Source organism: Sapajus apella, unplaced genomic scaffold (assembly GCF_009761245.1).
Source record: "Sapajus apella isolate SASKATOON/1434 unplaced genomic scaffold, GSC_monkey_1.0 scaffold290, whole genome shotgun sequence".
Taxonomy (NCBI): domain Eukaryota; kingdom Metazoa; phylum Chordata; class Mammalia; order Primates; family Cebidae; genus Sapajus; species Sapajus apella.
In genome coordinates, this window is record NW_022437230.1 from 85239 (window position 1) to 106317 (window position 21079).

Sequence of the window (21079 nt, forward strand, 5' to 3'; positions counted from 1 at the left end):
CTGGCATGGTGGCCCTCTCTAGGTGTCCGTGTGTACTCATCTGCTAGCTCCCACTTATAAGTGAGTTTATGTGGTATTGGGTTTCCTGTTCCTGCATTAGTTTGCTAAGGATAATGTCTTCCAACTCCATCCATGTTCCTGCAAAGCACATGATCTCACTCTTTTTATGGCTCCATAGTATTCCACGCTGTATATGTACCACATTTTAAAAAGTTCAGTCTATAATTGATTGACATTTAGGTGGGTTCCGTGTCTTTGCTATTGTGAAAAGTGCTGTAATGACCATATGTGTGCATGTGTCTTTTTTTTTTTTTTTTTTTGAGATAGAGTTTCGCTCTTGTTACCCAGGCTGGAGTGCAATGGCCCAATCTCAGCTCACCGCAGCCTCTGCCTTCTGGGTTCAGGCAATTCTCCTGCCTCAGCCTCCTGAGTAACTGGAATTACAGGTGCTTGCCACCATGCCCAGCTAATTTTTTGTATTTTTAGTAGAGACGGGGTTTCACCATGTTGACCAGGATGGTCTCGATCTCTTGACCTCGTGATCCACCAGCCTCGGCCTCCCAAAGTGCTGGGATTACAGGCTTGAGCCACCACGCCCAGCCGCATGTGTCTTTTTAATAGAAAGATTTATGTTTCTTTGTGTATAGTCACAGCAATAGGACTGCTGGGTCAAATGGTATTTTTGTTCTTAGGTCTGTGAGGAATTGCAACACTCCTTTCCAGAACTGTTGAACTAATTTATATTTATACTCCAACCAACAGGGCGCAAGAGTTGCCTTTACTACACAAACTCAGCAGCACCTATTATTTTTGTTCTTGCTTTTTATTTCCTATAGACCCTGATGCTGTTTTCAGAGAGGATCTTTTTCTGTCTGTGAATGTGAATTCCACTTGTGTCTGAGACTTCCCAGGATTCCAGCTTTCTCAATTTCCCTGTGTTTGGACTTTATGAATTTGTTACATATTCAGCGGTTTCTTTCTTAGCCCTTCTTTTTTTTTTTTTTGGAAGAACAAAAGTCCGTTTTATTAGGAGAGTGAAATGCTTAGAATTTCACTGCAAAGAGAAAATATGCTGGGTGTAATTATGCATATTGAGATTATTTTGTATAATCTTGAAACTTAAACTTAGTTTTTTTTTTTAAGACTGTCAATTCCACATGTGCTCTGCCAGAGGTGATGTGGTTTGTGTGTCTCACCTCTCCTCAGAGGGACTGGTCACCCTTTTGTATCAGTTTCCAAGGTTGCCTTGTTACCTAGGTCTCTCATTATCTAAAAACAAATCAAAACAAAAGATACAGTTATAGATTATTAGGCTTTTTCTCATTCTCAGGGCTACAGTAACTTTCTCTTGAGGCTTTCTAAATCTCGCCTGGTGGTAGATCTCTCCTTTGTTGCTATTTTGACTACTGGTACAAAAATACAGCATTCAAATACTTGAAGTAAAAAACAATCCAAGGGCTTGAGTATGGCTTGAGATCTAAATACATCCCATGTGTTGTTTTGCATAGTCATTGAGATAAACCCTTTTTTTTCCATTTAAATGTATTATTTCTAACAACATGTCGCAAAAACTACGGGACCTACAAAGAATGAAATATTTACGATCAGACCTGTGAAAGCAAAATTTGGTGACCCTGTATTAATCAAATACTTATTGTTGTGCTTTACATTATTGCATACATTTTTTTTATCCATTATTTGTGCAGAGTTTGAAAATATGGATGTTACTCTATCCCCTCAAGAAAGCATCTGGCTTTACGATACCATGGTTTCAGTCTGGGAAACTTGTCCTAGGGATCAGGTCAATACACAAACATATATTTGAGGTAGAAGACTGGCAGGACTTTGTTTCTGGTCATAACTGAGCCTAGAGCCTACGATCAGAGTCTCTGGGTATTACTGAAACATACACTGTCTGAAGGACCTACAGGTATATTCAGGCAAATCAGTTACCAGTCCAGAGGTTTATATGTGAAGTAACACAACCTAAAAAAAAAGAAAGAAAGAAAAAAAGGAAACAGGTGTGAATGTATTTCGTCTGCAGAAATTTTATTCAACTACACTCATTGGAAGCATGGCAGAAAACCCAGAGCCAGAGAACAAAGTGATTAATAAAAGCATTTATAAAACTGGCCAAGGATGGCTCGAACCCAGGAAATTGAGACCAGCATAGGCAAGGTAGTGAGACCGCTATGTAAACAATGAATAAAGCAATTACCCAGATGTGGTGTCTGCACCTGTAGTAGCAGGGACAGGGGAGGCTACATTGGGGGATTGTTTGAGCCCGGGAGATGGAGGCTTCAGTGAGGTATGGTCATGCCACTGTCCTCCAGCCTCAGTGAGAGAGTGACACCTTGTCCGAAAGAAAAAAACAGGATTTACAAATGAAGATATGAAAATAATTTATTTCTTCCACAAAAGGTCTTTCTGAGACACATCCTCCACTAAGGGACTGTCTGTTCCCAACGTTTCTGAATACATGAGATGAGACAAAGGGAAACAATAGCTCTCAAGTCTCTTTCTTCTACTACAAATGTCCTGTGGATGCCGGTCTGGGGGCAGTGGAACACCCTACCCTGACCTGCAAAGTCCCTGGCTCAATTTTCATGCCCCTTTCTGTGCATGGTCCTTGCTGCCCATGCACCTTGCTGTCTGCCTTCTGTTCCTGCACAGCTGTGAAAGGAGATGTCGTGACTTCCTTCTTTCTTGCTGACTACGATGTAGCCATTAGGTCTGCAGATTAGTCCTACCAGAAGTTGAACTGTCAGTGAGTGTAAGGGGGAGCAGGAAGGCTTCCTGTGGGTTGGGCCACTTGGTCCCTGGCCTCTGAGGTCGTCATCTTTCTACAAAAAGTCAGCGATACCGCCATGGCCTTACTGTTGTGGGGTCCCGGGCATGGGAAGAAGAAGGGCCATAGAGAGGAGGAGAGTCAGGTTAACATGGAGTGAGTTTTGAAGGGTGACATTGTATAAAGTATTTGAGTCCTGGAGGCAAAAAAAAAAAAAAAAAAAAACCTCAAACACAGAGCGGAGGGATTCTAAAGTCGTTAGAGAGGACCTGCAAAGGAGCACCGGACAGAGTGAGGCTGGACAAGGAGGGGTACCATAGCCCTTGCCACACAAGGGGACCTCACTGCGCATGCTCCTGGTATGCCTGACTCAGTGCGCATGCTCACTGAGTGACTTTCACTGGCCCCTTTGCCCGTTTGGTGAAGGCCGTGGAAGAGCGCAGCTCCGGTCCCTGAGGTGTGGATTTTTTCTCTCTTACTGCGACACAGCTGGTAGGTCCACAAGCTGATCCAACTGAAAGTTGAAGTGTGAGTGAGAGTGAGGAGGAGGCAGCGGACTTCCGGAGGAGGGTCGAGCAGGGTGGCTGGTGACTCCAAACGGGAAGGGCCTCAAAGTCGTCGTCCTTCTGATATGGCGCCATGGCCATGGGCTTGTCTTGTCTTGTCTGGGCCGTAACTAAGGAGGAAGGAGGGCTGAGGAGTGGAGGGGTCAGGTGAAGCTGGGGCGATGCTGGGGTGCTGCTGGAGGTATCTGAGTCCCAGAAGCACCTGGAACCGTCACAGAAGATTCTAGACTTCTCAGAGGTGACTGGGGAGGCATGGCGTGAGTGGTGTGGAATGGACCTGGAGACGGGTAATGCTGGGGCTCGTGACCGCAGCCCCGAGGTCTGTAGAGTGCCTGGAGTAGGTATCCTGTGAGGAGCACCCACTGCTGTGTGGCAGCTTGTCAACTCCACTGTGGAGATTGGAGTGCGTGGGGCTCTGAGTTCCGGAAAATGTGATTTTTGTGGGGAAGTAGGCCTAGAAAATGAGTGTGTGACAAAATTCGTGGTCACTGCAGGGTTTTTTTTGTTTTTTTTTTTTGAGATGGAGTCTCGTTCTGTCGCCAGACTGGAGTGCAGTGGCACGATCTCGGCTCACTGCAACCTCCACCTCCCGGGTTCAAGCAATTCTCCTGCCTCAGCCTCCCCAGTAGCTGAGACTATAGGCGCACACCACCATTCCCGGTCACTGCAGTTTTAATTCTCTAACTATGATTTCCTACTTGTTTCCCTGATGAAGTGTCCAGTTGTGAAACCAACCTCATGGGTAATACCCTGTGTCTTTTGCCAGGAGCCATAAGATGTTATTCATGTAGCTGGACCAACTTCAGTGACTTTGCAAGCATTGGATTTAAAAGTCACACCACTTGGACTTTCAGTGTTTCTAAATTTTTAAAAAAATGACCAGGTTAACATTTGACCATGAAAGTTGTCAAATACAGTTTTCCTGTCATATGCATTTTCCCATTCACTCTGTTCTGCTTGCAGAATGAAATATGTGTTGGTGAGGAAGATCAACATATAGGCCTATACTAAGAAGAAGTCCACAGCCTCCTGATCTCACTGTACCTCTACTTGAGAATGTCTTAACCTTTGAAGTTTTTTCTTAGCAGGAAGTGATTTTTCTGATCTGTTGTTGGATTAGTACAGATACACTGATAATGGTCTCCCATGCTGATAAAAAAATGATCATGGCATCTCATGAAGGAAAGACTAGTCCAGAGGATTATGTTTGAGTTTTGTGTGAATGGATGATTGTGTGTTCCCAGATTTTGTCCATAACTTCTTCCTCATGCTTATTCATAACAGGTTACACACATTCATCCCAACATAGATTAAAACGGCTTCCAAAGTCCTTGAGGATAACTGCCTTGGTGTAACCTCTCTGAGGAAAGAATAACATTATGAAGAACAAATATATGGGGTAGTGTTGGAGAAATGTCTGTAGATGTACTTATGATAAGCAATATCTATGTATTCTGTATATTTATATTATTTACATGTATTAATAACAAAACATTTTATCAGCACACACAGAGACACCAAGTCCCAGAAGCCCAGTAATGGAGAACCCCAAGAAGAGGAACCACCAACGGAAAGTCGGAATCCTACGCCTGATCAGGAGAGATAAGACAATCAGGATTTCCCTTCCCAAGGTACTAGGAAGGGAAAGAAAGAATGTCTATGGGGCAGGAGGAGGTGTATGTGTGCCTCACGCCTTATGCCATGAGCAGTAACAGGAGGAAAGAAAACATTAGGAAAAGATAGCAAACATTTGCTCAAAGTTGGCTGGAAAGGGGAGATTATAGTTTGCAGCTTCATGCAGTTTCTGGATATAATGAATCTTTTCCTTTTCTTCAAGGTGGATTTTGTATGCTTGAAAATAGAGTCCTTACTAAATCACTTAAAACCATTTAAAATGGTGTATAAGAATGCACATTATTTCACTAGTTTAATTTGATCTTCTTAGAATGTTGCTGTATGATCATCTCAGCCATAGTGTTCACAGTGTTGTTAGTACCCTTTAATAGCACGTGGAGTGCCAAGTCACCCAACTTTATAACACTGTGAATATGGCCCATTTGCAAAGGGATGTTAGCCCCTTTTTATAAATAAGGAAACTGAGGCTCAGAGATTGAAGCTTACAAAGAATACTTGACTCATGGAGAAGGAATTCATATTTTGTTGAAAGGTTTCTTCTGTTCTTCCTACAATCCATGTTTTAATAATAGAAAGTGAATCGTTTGCTTAAGATGCAAAATGCTTTATTGTGTCCGTGCTGTAAGTACTTCAGTATTGGCTTAGGAGAAAACAGTTCAATGAAGCAGGATAGTATGAGTAAAGTACACTGACACACAGATATTATGCTTTGCCAGTTCAGCTGAGCATCCCTGGCCGCCTACCGGCCCCCTGGAGTGTGCTGTAAAGAGATACCAGTGGCTGGCCCCCACCAGCGAGAGTGATTTGCATTTAGTTAGTAAAGTTTAATTGACAAAGGCTTGAGTCAACACCAATCTCTTGAGTGAAGAGATTAAAGGACAGGTTTGGCTGCATAAAGCAAACACCATTAGAGGGTAAAATCCCTGGTTGATCTCTCCCTGAGAGGGCCATCTGGCTCAAAGCTTAGTTTTAAGGCCATATGGACAAACAAGTTAGTTAAGTTAACTCCCCCACATACCCTAGCTATTTGCTTTACTTCTTAACCAACTGTGAAGGGGATTTAGGCTGCCTTCAGCCAAGAAGAATAGAAAAAAACCTTCAGGCCTTCTAAAAGGGTATGAGACTATGTTCTATAACTTTCTCTAATATTTTTTCCATAATATTTTTACTGTCACCCTGAGTGAATTCCCACAATAGTAACTCTAAAAAAGAGCTCAATGAATGACAGCCACTGTTTCCTTTGATCTATCTTTTGACAGTATGTTTGATAAAAGTTGGATAATTCAGGACACTGGCATATAAGGAGCTATATTGGTATGATTTTTAAGGCAGTTCCAACAGTTGTTTAAATGCTTCCATGTTTAGAAGATAAGATCACCCTGAACCAGAAAATGTGTCCTCAACAGATAGCATTTTCAAGCTAAACATTGACAGAATTTGGGCCATCGATTATTTTAGCAATTCACTGTTAAGGTGTTTCCAGTTATGACTGTCAACAATGCCCATTAATTTCTTTGCACTCAATTTTCCATACTCTCACTGCAAGACAGTGATTTTGCTGTATTTCTGGTACATTTTTTGTGAATGAGATTCATTTATAGAAAGTTACACATATGGTTCTTGGACCTAAGCACAGCATAAAGGTAATTAACTAGCCAAATAATTCCAAATACCTCAACAATGGATGGGTCTCACAAGTATAAGATTTGTCATAGGCGCACCAATACATTGATCTAATTCTTTGGAAAATTACATCTCATTTATGACTAAAATGGTATTCACGTGGCTGACTTTCAGATTTCATAGCTGATACACACTATTCATAATACACAATGGTAAAGTACGGGAAATTTAGGTGTAGTGTGATTTACACTTAGATTGTTATTTCAAATAAGGCATTAGACCAGGAATGGTTGCTCACGAATGTAATCCAAAAATTTTGAGAGGCTGAGTGGGGCAAATCCCTTGATCCCAGGAGTCCAACAGCAGCCTGGACAACATTGAGAAATTCTGTCTCAAATCAACCAATCAACTAACCAAACAAACATTAGCCTTGGCAGTGGGGTGCACCTGTAGGCTCAGCTACTTGGGACGCTGAGACAGGAGGTTCTGTTGAGCCTGAGACATTGGGCTCACAATGGGCCTTGATTGTGCCACAGCACTCCAGCCTGGACGACAGTGAGTTTCTGACTCAAAAAACAATTAAAATAAAATAAGATATTATAAAACAGAAAGACAAAGGTGTAAGAGCTTTGCACGACATTCATTACCACACCAACTGACAGTTATTTTTTCCTTTCTCTTTTTTCTTGTTTTGAGACAGAATCTCATCTGTCAGCCAGCCTAGATTACTATGGTATGATCTTGGCTCACTGCGACCTCCACCTCTTGGGTTCAAGTGACCTTGGCCTCCCAAAGTGCTGAGATTACAGGCATGAGCCACCATGCCCAGCCTAGGCTTTGTTTCATAATGCTAAGGAAAAGAATATTATCATTTCCTTATTTGTATTTCATGTTGGACTGCTTAAATCGATAACCTTTGTATTTTGAAGTGTGTGAAATGGAAGGTGATCTGCAAGAACTGCAGCAGTGAAAGACCTGGGATGAATCTGGGTTTTGGTCCTGGCGTCAAGTTGAAGATTATATCAAAAGTAGAACACTATAAAATGCCAGAAACAGGTATGTTATCCATCAAGATGCAAGGTTATGTGCTTTCTCATTTACAAAATATTATACTTCTGACAATAGAGGGATAACATTGCTGCCACTTTAAAAACACAGTTCGAATGCAGACTTTCTTTGAAACGTCCTTCAGACCCAAAGGCCAGATTGCAAGACATAAACACTATCAGATACAGAAACAAATTGGGTCAAAGCCATATTGAATCATCAAATATGACTACATATTCTTAGTTTTGTGTATAACCAACAGGTAATAATTTTCAGATACTTTTCTAATTTCTGCTTTTAACAAATGCATAATGCATTTGCAATACCAGTTTGTGTGAAATATGCTGAGCCCTGAAGCAGATTCTGATACCAGCTCTAATACAATTTGTGAGACTCTGGATGAATCGTATAAATTCCACACACATCCTTGGTCTTATTGAAAAGAGTGAATGCACATCAGATAGATTAAAATCCATTTCAGTGCTGATTTCTGCATGCTCTGGTTCTGTTGGACAGAAGAGAAAGATATTCTGATTTTCATGACTTGTTTATCATAACAATCAGCTTCAGTCCAATTCTAATGTGTGACTTGAGATTTCATGGCCCCTAAGAAAATGAGTGGGCACTCTGCTTGATGTTTGTTTTCCTGTATGGAGCCCTGTATGAGTGATCTTGAATTTTGTCAAATTCTGAATTCTCTGACTCTTAAAGAATAATTGCACTTTAAAGGCATCCTGCAGTGAAGCCTTGAATGAGTGAATAATAAAATGGCAAGAGATCATCAGGTTGCTGTGGCCAATGAAGTAGACAGAATGCATATAGGTCAGTGATGCGCAAGGTGGGTGTAAGATGCTTCTGCTAAGCATGCTCCCTGCCCTCCTGTCAGTCTTCATGAGCTACTGCGTGTAACTAGATTGAAGACTCATCCAGTAGAGTCACCTCTAACCATACCATAGGTTACATATTAGAGGCTTCTGCCTTGAGACATTGGATGATAGGGTTTAAAGTTCAACAACAGTAATGTGCTAATTCCTGAATAGTTGACACAAGTATATTTTACACATATTTCCCAAATGGGTGACTGTTAATTAGGATACTTGTTGAAGTTAAAGGAAACACTTTATGTTTAAGGGAGAAATTACCTAAATGTTTTTACTGTACTCTGCTAAACCATTCCATTAGACTATTTACATTAAAAGGCAGTTCTCAGACAATTTCCCGGAGCCTATTGAACAAGCCTCAGTTGTATTCTTGGGAGATCATAGCTTTAAATGCAAAATAAATAGCACATTACATAATCAAGAAAATAATAATACGAAATAATAATGAAAGAGCCACAGAATAAACTTAAGAGAATACGAAAGAAGTAGTGAATAAAAGACAGGTATGAATCATTGGTAAAAGGAAAAGTAATTCAAAGGTAATAAATTTAAAAGATTGGTCTTTTGAAAAAATAGCTGTGAATAGAGTATTCAATAGTTCTACATAATCTTGAAGAAAATGGAAAAAGCAAAGCATGGAATATGAACAAGACAGAGTGATTTAATATAGGGCATTATTGAAAGCAAATGCAATCTTGAACTCACCAGAGTATGGATGAAATGGTTGATAAGCTAGGAAGACATACATCGTTTAATATATTTCTGTAATACCTGATTAAGCATCACAAAGCCTCTGGAAGAAACTGTGAAATTTGCCATCTGTCCCTCAAAAACATTTACTTTTAGAAACAAATTGTGGCTTTTTCAGATATCTCACTCTTGTTTTCCATTTCCATATCCTTCCATTTTGTTGAGTGTGACACAGTTCATAATGCTATCACATATAGATGGCAAAACTGATAGTGATAGCTTAAGAGTAATGTGATCATGTATGTAATTATACAAATGGGAATACTTTCACGTGTAAAAAGAGGCATTATTCATGTTGACATCATGGTAGAAAACTTAGTAGAAATGGTGCCCATACCTTAAAAAGTACAGAAGTGTAAACTAAACTAGCCCAAATAAATATATTTGCCCTTCTGCACAGTAGAGTAAAACTAAGGCAATACTGGCCTTTCTATTCACTTCATTTCAGCAGTTCCTAAGGTGACATTAATCGTTTTCTTTGGAGATAGTTTTCAGACTATTTCCAGGAGCCCATTTGTCATCCAGACCATAGTTTCAAGCCAGAACATTAAAAAAGCGTTTGCAAAATATTATACATGTTTTTGTACATTTCTTTTTTTGTTTCTTAGTTTTTTTTGTGTGTGGTGCTGACATTTTGAGTAAAAGTATGCCCAATGTTTGCTTTCTACTTTAAACCCCTTTTTGGTGGGTTCACTTCACTTAATGTGTTCAGTGGTACCAGCTCTACCACAGAGTAATGTGTTCAATGCAATCCGTGGGGCAGTCTTCAGATTTCCTAGGTAGCTGTGTGTTTATAATATACAATGTTAAACTATGGGAAATGTAGGTGTGGTGTGATTTGTCTTAGATTGTCATTTAAGATAAGATATAATACAGGAAAGCAAAGGTGGGACATTTTTGCATCACATTTATTACCACAGTAGCCTACAGGGTTTTATGGCATAACACTGAGGAAAAGAATATGATCATTTCTTTATTTATCATTCTTGTTTGGCTGCTGTAGTCTATATCCTTTGCATTTTTTAGTGCCTGACCTGGAAACTGATCTCCAGGATCTGTCTCAGTCAAAGACTGGGGATGAATGTGAAGATGGTCCTGTGGTCCAGGGAAACAGTATGCCAAAATCAGAGCAATTTAAAATGCCGGAAGGAGGTATGTTATCCATTAAGATTCAAACTTACATGCTGTCTGTATTACACAGTATTATACTTTTGATAGCAAAAAGAGAGAACATTACTGTCCCTTGAAAAACAGAGTTCAAATACAGAGTTTCTCTGGAAGGTAGTTCAGACCCCAGAAGCCTGACTGCAAAACAGAAACATCATCAGATACAGCAGAAATTGGGTCAAAGTCATAATTGAATCACCAAATAGAAAACTATTTTCTCCTGAGTATAACTAACAGCTGACAGTTTTCAGATTATTTTCTAATTTCTGCTTTTCTCAAATATATAATACCATATGTATATGTAATACCACTTTGTGTGAAATATGCTGACCCTGAAGGAGATTCTAGTACCAGCTCTAACATAATTTGTGAGATTCTAGACAAATCACATAACTCCTACACCCATTTTTGCTTTTATTGAAAGTACTGAATGTACATCAGGTAGATTAAAATCCATTTCATTGCTGGTTTCTTTATGCTCTGATTCTCTTGGAGAGAATACAGAGATATTCTGAGGTTCATGATTTGTTTATCATAAGAATCAGCTTCAGTCCGATTTTAATATCCAAGTTAAGATTTCATTGCTCCTAAGATAATGAACAGAAACTCTGCTTGATTTTTTTTTTTTCCTGTATGGAGACCTTCATGAGTTTTCTTGCATTTTGTCAAATCCTGAAGTCTCTCAGGCGCTTAAACAATGATTGCATTTTTTTTCACACGGAGTCTCGCTCTGTCACCCAGGGTGGAATGCAGTGGTCCAATATTTGTTCACTGTGACCTCCACCTCCTGAGTTCAAGTGTTTCTCCTGCCTTAGCCTCCTGTGTAGCTGGGAATACAGGTGTGTGCCACCACGCCCAACTAATTTTTGCATATTTAGTGGATACGGGGTTTCGCCATGTTGGCCAGACTGGCATCAAACTCCTGATCTCAAGTGATCGACCCGCCTTGGCCTCCCAAAGTGCTGGGATTATAGGCGTCAGCCACTTCCCTTGCAGGACCCAATGATTGCATTTTAAAGTCTTCTCTCACTGAAGCCTTGAATGACTGAATAATAAAATGGAAAGAGACAGTCACATTTTGTGGCCCACGAAGTAGGGATCATGCATGTAAATCAGTGATGTTCAAGCTGGTTCTGAGATGCCTGTGCTAGGCATGCTCGCTGCCCTACTGTCAGTCTTCATGAGCTACTGTGTGCAATTAGATTGAAGACACACATGGTAACCTCTAATCATATCAGAGGTTATATATTACAGATTTCTGCCTTGAGTCTTCAAATGATACAATTTAAACTTCAAAGGCTATGATGTACCAAGTCCTGAGTAGTCTACAGAGGTATGTTTTACATATCTTTTCCAAACTGCTGACTTAATTAGAAGAACGTCTGAATTTAAAGGAAGCACTGCATGTTTAGGGAAGAAGTTACCTAAATGCTTGTACTCCACACTGCTGAACAACTCCATTAGAATATTTACATTAAAAGATTGGTTTCAGACAATTTCCGGGAGCCCACTGGACAAGCCTTAATTGGATTCTTAGGACAGTCATAGCATTAATTATATATCTTATTAAAATACATAGCAAATTACATGATACAAGAGCATAATATTAAGAAATAAAAAATAACGAATGAGTCACAGAATAAACTTAAGGAAAAAGGAAACAGACAATAAATGAAAGGTATAAATCATTAACAAAAGGAAAACCAACCTGAAAGTCATAAACTTAATAGATATTTTTTAGAAATAGCTAGGAAGAGAGCATCCAGTAGATTGAACAATCTCGAAGAAAATGGAAAGGCACAACATGGAATATGAACAAGACACAGGTATTGAATGTAGGACATAATTGAAAGGGAATACATTCTTGAACACTAATATTTTCAGAGTGTGTGGATGAAATGGTTGATATGCTAGGAACACATACATTATTTAATATGTTCATGTAGTACCTGAATTTCTTTTTTTTTCCATTTATTTTATTGCATTTTAAGTGGTTTTGGGGTACATATGAAGAACATGCAAGATTGTTGCGTAGGTACACACGTGGCAGTGTGACTTGCTGCCTTCCTCCCCATCACCTACATCTGGCATCTCTCCATTTGCTATCTCTCCCCAACTCCCCACCCCCACCGTCCCTCCCCTATTTCCCCCCAACTGACCCCAGTGTGTAGTGCTCCCCTCCCTGTGTCCATGTGTTCTGATTGTTCAACTCCCACCTATGAGTGAGAACATGTGATGTTTGATCTTCTGCTCTTCTGTCAGTTTGCTGAGAATGATGGTTTCCAGGTTCATCCATGTCCCTACAAAGGACCCAAACTCATCGTTTTTGATGGCTGCATAGTAGTCCATGGTGTATATGTGCCACATTTTCCCTGTCCAGTCTATCATCGATGGGCATTTGGGTTGGTTCCAGGTCTTCGCTATTGTAAACAGTGCAGCAATGAACATTCGTGTGCACGTGTCCTTATAGTAGAACGATTTATAATCCTTTGTATGTATACCCAGGAATGGGATTGCTGGGTCAAATGGAATTTCTATTTCTAGGTCCTTGAGGAATCGCCACACTGTCTTCCACAATGGTTGAACTAATTTACACTCCCACCAACAGTGTAAAAGTGTTCCTATTTCTCCACAACCTCTCCAGCATCTGATGTCTCCAGATTTTTTAATGATTGCCATTCTAACTGGCGTGAGATGGTATCTCAGTGTTGTTTTGATTTGCATTTCTCTGATGACCAGTGATGATGAGCATTTTTTCATATGTTTGTTGGCCTCATGTATGTCTTCTTTTGTAAAGTATCTGTTCATATCCTTTGCCCACATTTGAATGGGCTTGTTTGTTTTTTTCTTGTAAATCTGTTTTAGTTCTTTGTAAATTCTGGATATCAGCCCTTTGTCAGATGGGTAAACTGCAAAAATTTTTTCCCAATCTGTTGGTTGCCGATTCACTCTAATGACTGTTTCTTTTGCTGTGCACAAGCTGTGGAGTTTGATTAGGTCCCATTTGTCTATTTTGGCTTTTTTTGTCAATGCTTTTGGTGTTTTGGTCATGAAGTCCTTGCCTACACCTATGTCCTGAATGGTTTTGCCTAGATTTTCTTCTAGGGTTTTTATGGTGTTAGGTCTTATGTTTAAGTCTTCAATCCATCTGGAGTTAATTTTAGTGTAAAGTGTCAGGAAGGGGTCCAGTTTCTGCTTTCTGCACATGGCTAGCCAGTTTTCCCAACACCATTTATTAAACAGGGAATCCTTGCCCCATTGCTTGTTTTTGTCTGGATTGTCAAAGATCAGATGGTTGTAGATATGTTGTGTTGCCTCTGAGACCTCTGTTCTGTTCCATTGGTCTATATCTCTGTTTTGGTACCAGTACCATGCTGTTTTGATTACTGTAGCCTTGTAGTATAGTTTGAAGTCTGGTAATGTGATGCCTCCCACTTTGTTCTTTTTCCTTAGAATTGACTTGGCTATGCAGACTCTCTTTTGGTTCCATATGAAGTTTAAGGTGTTTTTTTCCAGTTCTGTGAAGAAGGTCATTGGTAGCTTGATGGGGATAGCATTGAATCTGTAAATTACTGTGGGCAGTATGGCCATTTTCACAATATTGATTCTTTCTAACCATGACCGTGGAATGTTTCTCCATCTGTTTGTGTCCTCTCTTATTTCGTTGAGCAGTGGCTTGTAGTTCTCCTTGAAGAGGTCCTTTACGTTCCTTGTTAGTTGTATTCCTAGGTATCTTATTCTCTTTGTGGCAATTGTGAATGGCAGTTTGTTCTTGATTTGGCTCTCTTTAAGTCTGTTATTGGTGTATAGGAATGCATGTGATTTTTTCACATTGATTTTGTATCCTGAGACTTTGCTGAACTTGCTTATCCGTTTCAGGAGACTTTGGGCTGAGACGATGGGGTCTTCTAGGTATACAATCATGTCGTCCGCAAATAGAGACATTTTGATTTCCTCCTTTCCTGTTTGAATACTCTTTATTTCTTTTTCTTGCCTGATTGCGCTGGCTGAACTTCTAGTACTATATTGAATAGGAGCAGTGAGAGAGGGCATCCTTGTCAAGTGCCAGATTTCAAGGGGAATGCTTCCAGTTTTTGCCCATTCAGTATGATATTGGCGGTTGGTTTGTCATAAATAGCTTTTATTATTTTGAGATACGTTCCATCAATACCTAGCTTATTGAGGGTTTTTAGCATAAAGCGCTGTTGAATTTTGTCAAAGGCCTTCTCTGCATCAATTGAGATAATGATGTGGTTTTTGTCTTTGGTTCTGTTTATATGGTGAATTACATTTATAGACTTGCGTATGTTGAACCAGCCTTGCATCCCCGGTATGAAGCCTACTTGATCTTGGTGGATAAGCTTTTTGATGTGCTGTTTCACTCGGCTTGCCAGTATTTTATTGAAGATTTTTGCGTCTATGTTCATCATGGATATTGGCCTGAAGTTTTCTTTTCTTGTTTAGTCTCTGCCGGGTTTTGGAATCAGGATGATGTTGGTCTCATAAAACGATTTGGGAAGAATTCCCTCTTTTTGTATTGTTTGGAATAGTTTCAGGAGGAATGGTACCAGCTCCTCTTTGTATGTCTGGTAGAATTCGGCTGTGAACCCGTCTGGACCTGGGCTTTTTTTGGATGGTAAGCTCTTAATTGCTGCCTCAACTTCAGACCTTGTTATGAGTCTGTTCAGGGTTTCAGTTTCTTCCTGGTTTAGGCTTGGCAGGAGGCAAGTGTCCAGGAATTTATCCATTTCTTCCAGGTTTACTAGTTTATGTGCATAGAGGTGATTGTAATAATCTCTGACGATGGTTTGAATTTCTGTGGAATCTGTGGTGATATCCCCTTTATCGTTTTTTATTGCATCAATTTGGTTATTCTCTCTTTTCTTTTTTATTAATCTGGCTAGTGGTCTGTCTATTTTGTTGAACTTTTGAAAAAACCAGCTGCTGGATTTATTCATTTTTTGAAGGGTTTTTTGTGTCTCTAACTCCTTCAGTTCTGCTCTGATCTTAGTTGTTTCTTGTCTTCTGCTAGACTTTGAGTTTTTTTGATCTTGCTCCTCTAGCTCTTTCAGTTTTGATAATAGGGTGTCAATATTTGATCTCTCCTTGCTTCTGATGTGGGCACTTATTGCTATATGTTTTCCTCTAGAGACTGCTTTAAATGTGTCCCAGAGATTCTGGTAAGTTGTGTCTTCATTCTCGTTGGTTTCGAAGAACATCTGTATTTCTGTCTTCATTTCATTGTTTATCCAGTCAACGTTCAAGAGCATGTTGTTCAGTTTCCATGAAGCTGTGCGGTTCTGGGTTAGTTTTTGAATTCTGATTTCTAACTTGTTTGCACTGTGGTCTGAGAGACTGTTTGTTATGATTTCCGTTCTTTTCCATTTGCTGAGGAGTGATTTACTTCCAATTATGTGGTCAATTTTAGAGTAGGTGTGATGTGGTGCTGAGAAGAATGTATATTCTGTGTATTTGGGGTGTAGAGTTCTGTAAATGTCTATTAGGTTTGCTTGGTCCAGGTCTGAGTTCAAGTCCTGGATATCCTTGTTAATTTTCTGTCTGGTTGATCTGTCTAATGTTGACAATGGGGTGTTACAGTCTCCCACTATAATTGTGTGGGAGTCTAAGTCTCTTTGTAAGTCTTTAAGAGCTTGCCGTATGTATCTGGGTGCTCCTGTATTGGGTGCATATGTATTTAGGATTGTTAGCTCTTCTTGTTGCATTGATCCTTTTACCATTATGTAATGTCCTTTGTCTCTTTTGATCTTTGTTGCTTTAAAGTCTAATTTACCAGAGATGAGAGTTGCAACTCCTGCTTTTTTTTGCTCTCCATTTGCTTGGTAAATCTTCCTCCATCCCTTTATTTTGATCCTTTGTGTATCCTTGTATGTGATATGGGTTTCCTGGATACAGCATACCGATGGGTTTTGGCTTTTTATCCAATTTGCCAGTCTGTGTCTTTTGATTGGGGCATTTAGTCCATTTACATTTAGGGTTAATATTGTTACATGTGAATTTGTTACTGCCATTTTGGGGCTAGCTGGCTGTTTTGCCCATTAGTTGATGCAGATTCTTCATTGTGTTGATTCTCTTTACCATTTGGCATGTTTTTCGAGTGGCTGGTATTGGTTGTTCCTTTATATGTGTAGAGCTTCTTTCAGGAGCTCTTGTAAAGCTGACCTGGTGGTGACGAAATCTCTGAGTACTTGCATGTTCACAAAGGATTTTATTTTCCCTTCACTTATGAAGCTTAGTTTGGCTGAACAGGAGATTCTGGGTTGAAAGTTCTTTTCTTTAAGGATGCTGAATATTGGCCCCCACTCTCTTCTGGCTTGTAGGGTTTCTGCTGAGAGATCTGCTGTGAGTCTGATGGGCTTCCCTTTGTGTGTAACCCGACCTTTCTCTCTGGCTTCCCTTAGTATTTTCTCCTTCATTTCAGCCCTGGTGAATCTGACGATTTTGTGCCTTGGGGTTGCTCTTCTTGACGAATATCTTTGTGGTGTTCTCTGTATTTCCTGGACTTGAATATTTTCCTGCCTTGCTAGGTTGGGGAAGTTTTCCTGGATAATATCCTGAAGAGTATTTTCCAGCATGGATTCATTCTCTTCGTCACGTTCAGGTACACCTATCAAACGTAGATTGGTCTTTTCACTTAGTCCCACGTTTCTTGGAGACTTTGTTCATTCCTTTTTACCCTTTTTTCTCCAGTCTTGCCTTCCCTTTTTATTTCATTGAGTTGATCTTGGACCTCTGATATCCTTTCTTCTGCTTGGTCAATTCAGCTGTTGATACTTGTGCATGCTTCGCGAAGTTCTCGTATTGTGTTTTTCAGCTCCATCAATTCACTTATATTCCTTTCTATTTTGTCCATTCTCGTTAGCATTTCGTCAGATCTTTTTTCAAGGTTCTTAGTTTCTTTGCATTGGGTTAGAACATGTTCTTTTAGTTCACAGAAGTTTCTTACTACCCACCTTCTGAAGTCTGATTCTGTCATTGCATCACACTCGTTCTCCATCCAACCTTGTTCCCTTGCTGGTGAGGAGTTGTGATCCCTTGTAGGAGGAGAGGTGTTCTGGTTTCAGGCGTTTTCATCCTTTTTGCACTGGTTTCTTCCCATATTTATGGATTTATCCACCTGTCGTCTTTGTAGTTGCTGGCTTTCAGATTGGGTCTCTGAGTGGACGTTCTGTTTGTTGATGATGAGGTTATTTCTGTTTCTTGGTTTTCCTTCTGACAGTCTGGCTCCTCTGCTGTAGGTCTGCTGAGGTCCACTCCAGGCCCTGCTTGCCCAGGGATCACCTGCAGCAGCTGCTGAACCGTAAGGGTTGTTACCAGTTTTATTCTTCTGCTATCTTTGTCCCAGAAGGATACCTGCCAAGTGTCAGTCTGATCTCTCCTTTATGAGGTGGCTCTTTGGATATACAGGGGTCAGGGAGCTGCTTGAGGATACGATCTGTTCTTTATAGGAGCTCAAATGCTGAGCTGTGAGCTCCGTTGTTCATTCAGAGCTGCTGGGCAGGTACGTTTATGTCTGCTGCAGCAGAACTCATAAACCGCTTTTTGTTCCCAGGTGCTCTGTCCCAGGGATTTAGGGCTTTATTTATGAGTTTCCATTATGCTGCTGCCTTCTTTATTTTTTCCTTCAGAGCTGCCCTGCCCAGGAAGGAGGCAGCCTAGTCACTGTCTGCCTGTAGAGGCTTTGCTGAGCTGCTGTGGGCTCCGCCCAGCTGCTGAGTGAGCTTCCCTGCAACCCTGTTTATATGGAGGTAGTTAGAACTGCCTTGACAATGGTGGTCTGCCTCTGTTAAGGCGGAGTCTCTCTGTAGTGGCGGGTTGCCTTGGCAACAGCTGGCTGCCTCAGCATTGGCTGACTACCTCCATAGTGGCGGGCTGCCTCGGTAATGGCAGGCGCCCCTCCCCCACAGAGCTGGACCGTGATTGCTGTTCTTTTGTGGGGGTGGGACCAGCTGAGCCTGATCGCCTGGCTCCCTGCCTCAGAGCCTTTTTTTTTTTTTTAAGTTGGTGTTCCAGTCACCCATTGAAGAGGCACCGGTATCTCTGTGTTTTCCCATGCGGCGACTCACTGTGCTGGCTTAAACAACGGCACTGAGATTCGTGGCGCTTTTTTTGCCCTGGAATCTACTGTCCTGGTTCCCTGTTCAGTCCCCTTTTTAAACAGATGAATGGGTGACTTCCCGTGGCTCCAATTGCCAGCCTAAAGGGCACCCGGACCAGTGTATTTTGTATGGAGAACCGCTGCGCCAGGGCGCTGACAAAGCAGCCACGCGGGGCAAAGCAGCAGCGCAGGCCGACACAGCCGAGCTGGCCAAAACAGCCGCACTGGTGACCCGTGGAGCTCCTTCGTCTGGGAATTTCCTAATCTGTGGGCAATAAAAATGTGGCATCCACTCACCCTCTGTGGTTTCACTCGGAGCTGCAATCCTGAGCTGTTCCTAAACAGCCATCTTGGATCCACCTCCCAATATACATCATACCTGAATTTCTAAACATCACAAAGACTGTGGAAGAGCTTGGGAAGTTTGCCAGTTGTCCCTCAGAAACTGTTACTTTCAGAAGGAAATACTTAAGCTTTTCCAGATGTCTTACTCTTCTTTTTTGTTTTGCACTCCATTACTGTTTTTTCCACAGTGGTTATGACAACTCTTTCACATGTTAATATCAATCATGATAGTGATACCTTAAAACTTGTATGATCATTTTATTAATTATACAAACTGGAATACTTTTCAGTGAAAAATGTGTCATTATTCATATTGACATGAGGACTATAGGTGAAAACTTGTTGCAAATGGTTAGTGTATGTTAAAAAAGAACAAAAAAGGGTAAACTGGTTCAAAGCAATATTATGCACTTCTGCACAATACAGATAAAACAAATGAAATACTGTCCTTTCTGTTCATTTCATTTATGTATTTCCTAATGTGACATTCACTGTTTTCTCAAAAGATAGTTTTCAGACTATTTGCAGGAAACTATTGGACGTCCAGACCATAGTTTCAAGCCAAAACATTAAATTATACATTTCTTCTGAAGGAATTCTTCCAGAAATCCCTTCTGTTTCTTATGTTTTTTTGTGTGTTCTGGTTGTATTCTGAGTATAATTCTACACAATGTTTGCTATCTACTTTAAGCCCCTTTTAATAGGCTCACTTGATTTAATGTGTTCTGACTCGGACTGTCTTTTGGTTTCATTCCAGCACTAAAAGCAGGATGTGCTTTTAAAATGTTGCTAATTTATATGCTTGGAAGTGTATCTTCAAGTTCTCTGCAGAGGTCTAGTTGAATGTTAGCCATAGGGTGACTCTTAGGCTTCTGGTTTTAGTCCATTCTATAAAACTAAAACTTTGGTGTCCTTTGCATACCTTTAATTTCATCTGAATACAGTTAAGCTAGTAATGTTTCCTCCTGTTATGTTTCTGTTGTAGGGAAAGGGAAACCACAGGATTAAATGAAGACAGGCTGAAACAACGTAAACTGAATTCATCCGAGATATTTGACTTAAAAAAAAGTAACAAGAGCGAAACTCCGTCTCAAAAAAAAAAAAAAATCTCAATATATCTTCCCAGTTTTCATCAAAGAAGTATTGCACATCTTTTGTTCATTTATTCTCATATATTAGACACTATTGGAATTTTTGGCCAGATGCAGTGGCTCACACCTGTAGTCCAAGCTTATTGGGATGTGGAGGCAGGAGGATTGCTTATCCTTGGGAGATTGAGATGTGCCTGGGTGACATGGCAAAACCCCCTCAACAAAAATAAATGAATGAATGCATGAATGTATGTATGTATGTATGTAGGTGTAGTACCAGCTACTCCAGTAGTTGAGGTGGGAAGATCCCTTGAGCCTAGGAGGTTGAGGATGCAGGTAGTCAGGTTCACATTAGTGCAACTCCAGCCTGGGTGGATGATACTTTGTCTGAATAAAAAAAATAGTATCATTTTTGCAACTTTGCATTCTGATTGAGCTGGTATACACATGTGTGATATTGCGAAATAAATACTTGGTCCTGGAACCTGCTTACCATCACACAACTCCTACAATTTCTAGTATGTTTGCATAGTGATGTCTTTTTGTATGCTAGTGAGTTGACTGATGGCTGTGACCTCCTAGGTAGCTCTAGGATGAGGGTTTAGAGGGTTGGGACTTTAATCCCCATCCTCAAACTTCAGAACAGGGAGAGGGGCTGGGGTTAAGCTGATTTCTAATGGCAGGCCAACAGGTTAATCAATCACACCTATGGAATGAAAACGTCCATCAAAAACCCGAAAAACAGGGTTCAGAGAGCTTCTGCCCTAGCCAAACACCTGGAGGATAACATGACCATAGAGGCCATGGAAGCTCCCCTGCCTCTTCCATCATTCATTCTGCTACGTATGTCTTTATCTGCATCCTTTGTTAAGATATCCCATTTGCCACAAAATATGTGAGAATTATCTAGGTTATAGACCTGGGTGAAGGAACTAGGGCTGAGGTAGAAGAAAGGGGAAAGCACCAGGGAAACTTGCTGAAGCAAAATTACTTGGATGCTACCTACACTGTCTCCTTACAGGCTATGGGATGACACTGCTATGGGATTCCATCCTGCCTCTCACACACTG

The 21079-nt window shown here is 40.6% G+C and overlaps 1 pseudogene; it reads left to right on the forward strand.

The window, feature by feature from the left end:
- The first annotated feature begins 3427 nt into the window (after nucleotides 1-3427).
- LOC116545567 lies at nucleotides 3428-19926 on the forward strand (annotated as a pseudogene).
- Nucleotides 19927-21079: the final 1153 nt, after the last annotated feature.